This window comes from Monopterus albus, unplaced genomic scaffold (genome assembly GCF_001952655.1).
Source record: "Monopterus albus unplaced genomic scaffold, M_albus_1.0 scaffold94.1, whole genome shotgun sequence".
NCBI classification, from domain to species: domain Eukaryota; kingdom Metazoa; phylum Chordata; class Actinopteri; order Synbranchiformes; family Synbranchidae; genus Monopterus; species Monopterus albus.
Window position 1 is genome coordinate 3,156,188 of NW_018127974.1, and position 6,574 is coordinate 3,162,761.

A 6,574-nucleotide genomic window follows, 5' to 3' on the forward strand; every position below is an offset into this window, starting at 1 on the left:
CCTGTCTGCTGACAGTCATCAACTCTTCTCTCTAGTTATCCTTGACCAGATGTACCCTGTAGAAACTCATAAGCATGACTAAGCATTTAACAGTCTAACTAGACATCCTATCTCCACTAAACATTTCTAATACATAAAGTATCTATCCAATTTCTATCTGACTAAAAATACCTAACAAGGTGAACATCCAATGGGCCAAAGTCACAGTTAGAGATGCAAACAGCACAAATATATTTGTGGTGTATGCGATTAAGTGTAGTCAGGAGTGTAACGACTTGTACATTGGTGAAACTAAGCAGCTGCTTCACAAACGCATGGCCCAACACAGGAGGGTCAACTCCAGTGGACCAGAGTCAGCAGTCCACCTCCACCTGAAGGACAAAGGACATTCTTTTGAGGACAGTGAAGTCCAGATCCTCTCCAGAGAACATCGCTGGTTTGAGAGAGGAGTTAAGGAAGCTATTTTTGTAAAAATAGAACACCCCTCACTAAATAGGGGTGGTGGACTAAGACAACTTGTCATCCATCTACAATCCTGTTTTGAGATCTTTACCCAAACATGCCCACCAGGACAATAGGCGTCGGTTGACAGGGGAGGATTCAAAGACAGGTAACGACTCTCACCGATACTGGGCTACAACGACTCAGTCATTAGGGGACATTGTTGGCCTTCAAAGGACCGAAACACCACCGAGGGGTGATAAATATCTCTGACTCAACACCAGTCAGTCAGAACTGAAGAAGCCTCTTGGATGAGAGGTGAAACGTCTTCGACCTAGAAATCTAGTCCAGTTGAGTGTTTCTAAGGTTTTTTTCAGCTTCTCTCTACAACCAACAGTGATCTGTGAGGAGACACTCTGTCCACCATGTTAAATACAGAGCCAGTTCAACTTTTTATGCAGATCAGATTAATGTTGTGAATTAGCAGCTCCATTATTTGATGAAATAGTCAATCGATATCAATCAACAATCAGTATTTCACATCTTCTGCTGCTCATGTCATTTTCAGTTTGGAGCTGTTGCTTGTGAAAATGAATTTATGTTCATTTTGATTTCATTTAGCAGTTATCACTAAAATCAGTAGGTAGTATTTCTGGTTTCTTGCCCAACAACAGCTGATCACAGGTTAAATCTGAATCTGACCTGCATTTATTTATAACTTCAGTTAATGAGAATAGATGCAGGTTTTGAGAGGATTTGGATAAAGTGCCATTGAACCCCAACCTGAGGTTTCTTTTTATTCTTTCTTTATTTATCTATTTATTTATTTATGTGGGACAATGTACATTATTCAGCACTGACACCAATAACATTAGTGTACAGTGAGAAACAGAAGTATTTGAACACCCTGCGATTTTGCAAGTTCTCCCATTTACTAAGTGGGAGAACTTGCAGGGTGTTCAAATACTTCTGTTCCTCACTGTAAATGTGGCAGGATTAGCTCAGCAGCTAATTTACACCTATAGTCCCGAAATAATTAAAATAAAAACAATTACATGTGGTAGTACAGTCAAAAGACACTACATACAAGTTAATCCATCAAAAATCAGGTCATTAATGAGCACGTCTGACTGGATTTTAACCATATTTTAGGTTTAAAAGTGCTATACGATGTGCAGCTCCTTATGTCCATCGGTACAGTACGGAAAAGGCTGTCGCTACGTCTGAATGGAACAATACAGCGTCCTCTGGTAGCTGTTCCCATCGTTCTGGACACGTTCCACAAAGTGATTCAAAGGAGGAGTCTATGAAGAATTTTAAAAATAAGACACAAAACTTTTCCATAATAATTAGATGATATCTCTGGGCGATACAACAGTGGTGGTTATGATTTGGTTAGTTGTAAAGTATTTTAAGTGTTTGTTTATACAGTGAATTTATATAATTTCCAGTTTGGGTCCAACTTGAAAGACGGTAGTTCAGGTGTGAGAGGATCATTGCAGCCTGCAGTGATAGCTGAGGCCTAATAAGTCTAAATTTAGTTTTACTGACCCTCTTAACTTGTTTCCTAAAAGTCAGAGCTGGTTCTATATCAACTCCAAGCTTTTTAAAATGATGAACACATTTTTCTCCATTTACTGTTATATGAGTTTGGCCTGTGTTACAAACTGGAGGTGTGTGTTTTAAAAGACTTGGACATATTGGAGGCAGGAGGCACTAATGAAAGGTGATCTTCAGTTGCATTAAGGGACATGTAGGATGGATTAAGTGCACAGAATTGCTGGATCTGCCTGTTGACACACACACACACACACACAGTACTACACCACAGAAGAAGAGATCTCCTACAAGCACCCACATTCTTTCATTAGGCTTTTCTTGAGGACGGTTACAGTATGTGGGCTTGTTGCAATGATAACACATCAAAACCTGAAATGGTTTTTCAATTATTTTATCAAACATTTTTTCATTTAATGAGAAATGGAGCTAATCTAATTATCTGAAGTTCAGGAGTGGGACCTGACCTGAACTACGCCCCTTCGGTTCCCTTACTTTTCAAATCGTTTTGAAGCTCTAGTCACCCACTTCCTTGCTTTTCTTTACCCACGCGTTTGTCTGCCCGCCCCCTTTTTTTTCTTATTTTAAATTCCCTCTATCGCTGTGGGTGGCTGCTAGTGCCCAAGAGCGGCACCAACCTCCTTAATTTTCCCCCAAACCAAAGTGTATAACCCTATAGTACACTCAAGCAGTCACCGTTCTTCGTCACTACAAGCGAGGGGGCAGGTCCCAGCTCGTGAATTATTTTAAAAGTTATTTTAACAGTTTGTGTTGCATGAACTGGCTTTATTCAGATTTAGGGAACATTTAAATGAGTGTTTCTATTATTCTGAGCTTGGGCATGCAAAGGAACACAACGCTTTGAGGAGTTTGGCCGTTTAGAGGTGAGAGTACTGACCCATGGCCATTGATGTGACGCTGCTAAATTATTACATCCTGTGCTCTGTGCCGTAACAGTATGTTGAATGATAGTGGGTGATAACCACAGAGACATTTTTATTACAAAAATGTCATTCATCTCTGTGAAAATAGCCCCAGTCGTTCACTGTCATTTGAGGTAATGTGGTTTACACTCTGCTGAATGATGAACCAAGGGCGAGTGAATGCCGTTGGCTTCTCCATCAGCACAGAGCAGAAAAATGCTGATACAGAGAGAGATGGATGCTCTGAACAAAGATGGGACTGAGAGGAAATTCATGCCTACCCTGGTGTAATCAGGGTAATTAGTCTGTCCTTTTTCTTCTTTGTTTCACTGGGTATTTCTGACTTCTTCTTAGCTTCCCTTCCCTTTCCTTCATTCAATTTTCACTCTCCTTTCTTTTCTTCTTTGCCTGTCCTTCTTCCCACCGTCTTCTGTTTCCTCCCTTTTCCTTCCCTGTCCATTTCTGACACTCCGTTGTGTTACTCACCGCTGCCCCACCTCTCTCTGTGTGAGTGCGAATGTCCCTGTGACTCAGCGTGTGTCAGTGTGAGCCCCTCAGAAGAGGAACTGCTGATGAGCACTGCTATCATCAGATTGTTGTCTCCTCGTGTGTGTGTGTGTGTGTGTGTTTGGTCCAATGGAAGACAGACAGTGAATGAAAGGTGAAAGTACATGTGAAAGACCTGTCCTGAAAGTGATGGAGGGCGAAATAGGCAGGGACGTGGACTGACTGTAGGAGAGAGAGAGGAGTAAGGTGTGTGTTTTATCTGTACAGTCCATTTCTGTGTGTGGATATAGTGTAGATCAGGTGTCACGCTTCTTTGCTCTTAAAGTGGTGAAGGCATCAGTGGCCACTTACTGAAAGGCAGATACTGCATGCTCTTGCTGTCTGTTCCATTCTTTCTTTCTCTCACTCACACACTGTTTTGCGTATGTGTTGTGCTCTTGTTAGCAGGTAGATAAGGCCAAAAGAGGGATCTTGGTTGTTCAGCAGATAAAGAGAGGGCGACAGGACATCATTAGCCTGAAACATCATCATCACTTTCCATCCTTTCCACATCATTTTTCTTCTCATGCACCTGCATCTCTCTTCTCTTTCCTGCCATACATACCCACTTTATTTTCTTTTCCTTGTCCTTTTCTTCCCATCTACTTGTCCATCCATCCACCCATTATCTACACCGCTTATTCCTGAATAGAGTCGTGGGGGGCAGGAGCCAATCCCAGCTGACACTGGGTGAGAAGCAGGGTCCACCCTGGACATGTCACCAGTCTATCATGGGGCTGACACTTAGAGACAAACAACCACACACACAACCACACACACACACACACACTCACTCCTACAGGCAATTTAGAGTCACCATTCAACCTAAGCTGCACGTCTTTGGACTGTGGGAGGAAGCCGGAGAGAACCCACGCAGGGACAGGGAGAACGTGCAGACTCCAGACAGAAAGGCCCCAGGTCGGCCGAGGCTCAAACCCAGAACCTTCTTGCTGTGAGGTGACAGCGCTATCCACTGTGCTGCCCCCATCTCCTTGTTCATTTCCTATTTGAGTGGGTAGACCTATGTTGGCAAAACCTTCTCACACTTTACACACACACATTACTGAGCACAGGTCTACGCCGGACATGCAAATCCATGGCAGCACATTTTAACAATGTAGGACACCATTTTACTTCTATAAGATACACCGTAGGGACTAACAGAAATATCTTGGCCTATCGAATACCTGTAATTGTTGATAGATAATAAGGATTAATTCAGCCAACTTTATTAGAAGTAATTACAACAGGATTTGGCAGTTTTTCAAAGTGTATAGATGTGTGTTTGTGTTTTTGTATTGTAATGTGGTGGGTGGGTGAAAATCTTGTGTGAGAAAACTGGGGTCATATTGTTTTTGTGCTGATGGTGTTGTGCCTGATATCAATTGGAAGGAGTCTGTGTATGTGTCAGGTCAGAGAACGAGCCGTACATACCTGGTGAAGACTATGCAGTTGAAAATGTGTTGACACTGCAGCTTGGCCTGAATAAAAATAATTTTGTGGAGCATCAAATCAGTGTGTGGTCTGTAATCCTTTAACTTTATTTGAGTGGGATGCAATAATCTTCAAATTACAAGCCCAATTTCACAAAAGTGGGGACGCTGTTGTAAATAACAACTTGGTGAAATGTTTTGAAAAGCGCTTTTTTGGTTTAGATAAGCCTTTTCTGAATTTGATGCCAGCCACACATTCCAAAAATGTGGTGGAAACCTCACAACTACTTGGGTTAACGGTCAGCAGGTCAGCATCATGACTGGGCATAAAGAGGGAATGCCAGAGAGGGCCTTCTAGACGTAAGGTGGGGCTGAGGTTCACCGCTCTGCATGGCAAATAGTTCAATAATAATGGTGTTTCTTAGGGTAAAATTGCAAAGATTTGGTGCTTTTCTTCATCTATGGTGCAGAATATCATTAAAGTCGGGGTAAGATAGAAATAAATGTGTTATTCACACCACTAAGATGTGTTATTAACCACCCAGACAAGTTTGTGTATTTAAAAAGATCGCCAAGTATATAAAATTAGTTTTCAAAATCATGAAAAATAAGGAGTAATATCTGCTCTGAAATGCTGGGGCCATGTTGGGTGAAGACATCCAAGCGACGTCTTTTTCAGGGAAGGCCTTGATTATTTCAGCGAGACAATACAAACCACACTCTGCACATATTACAACAGCATAGCTCCGTAAGAGTCTGGGTGCTAAACTGGCCTGCCTGCAGTCCAGATCTGTCACTCACTGAAAACATTTGGTGCATTATGAGGTGAGAAACACGACAGAGGAGGCCCCAAACTGTTGAGCAGCCAAAATCCTGTATCGGACAGACATAGGAAAACATTTCTCTTTCAAAAATAAAGCAGTTGGTCTCCTCAGTTCCCAAACACCTGCAGAGTTGCTAACAGAGCTGAGGCAACAGTGGTAAACAAGCCCCTGTCCCAACTTTGTTGAAACGTGTTGCTGGCATCAGTTTTAAAGTCAGCAAATTTTATTCAAAAAACAATAACATTTCTCAGTTTGTTTGTACTATTTTCAGTTAAATATGAGTTTTAAGAGATTTCTAAATCATTTCCTTCAATTTTTATTTACAGAGTGTCAATGTTTTTGGAATTGGTGTTGTATAAGAGTAGTTTTCATAGGTGAGACTTAATTTAATGACATATCTTTATTAGTGATTCTTTATGCTTTTTAAGATTCATTTTAACTTAGATTTTTGATAAGAACTACATGGATACAGCGATTTGAGGTCAGCAATCCAGCAGGTGACAGAACAAATTCACCTCAAGGTCCACTTTTGATCATATCCAAGTCTTTCACAGGAGTCAAAGTTCTCCACTTGTCATAAAACATTCAGTGTTTGAGCTTCTGTTCCCTTGAGTGCTTGAAGGACGTCTGGGCAATGGTGATTTGAAAGGTTCAGCAAAATGGTCTCATGACAAGATCAGTTTAGATGGAGCTTTTGATCATGTCGCGCTATGTTACTGAGGAAGTTGTGTGATACGGTTGAAAGCTCTACAACGACTGTTAAGCAGATCTTATTGGCGGAGAGAGTGTTTGGCCAAATACATAAAATAGTAAAAAATGATCATACACCATGCACTTTGTGCAATATATA

At 41.3% G+C, this 6,574-nt stretch overlaps 1 protein-coding gene across 12 annotated transcripts in view; it reads left to right on the plus strand.

The window, feature by feature from the left end:
• Positions 1–6,574, plus strand: part of dgki (diacylglycerol kinase, iota) — an 86,821-nt gene that overhangs the window by 57,679 nt on the left and 22,568 nt on the right. The gene's annotated exons all lie outside the window — the stretch shown is intronic.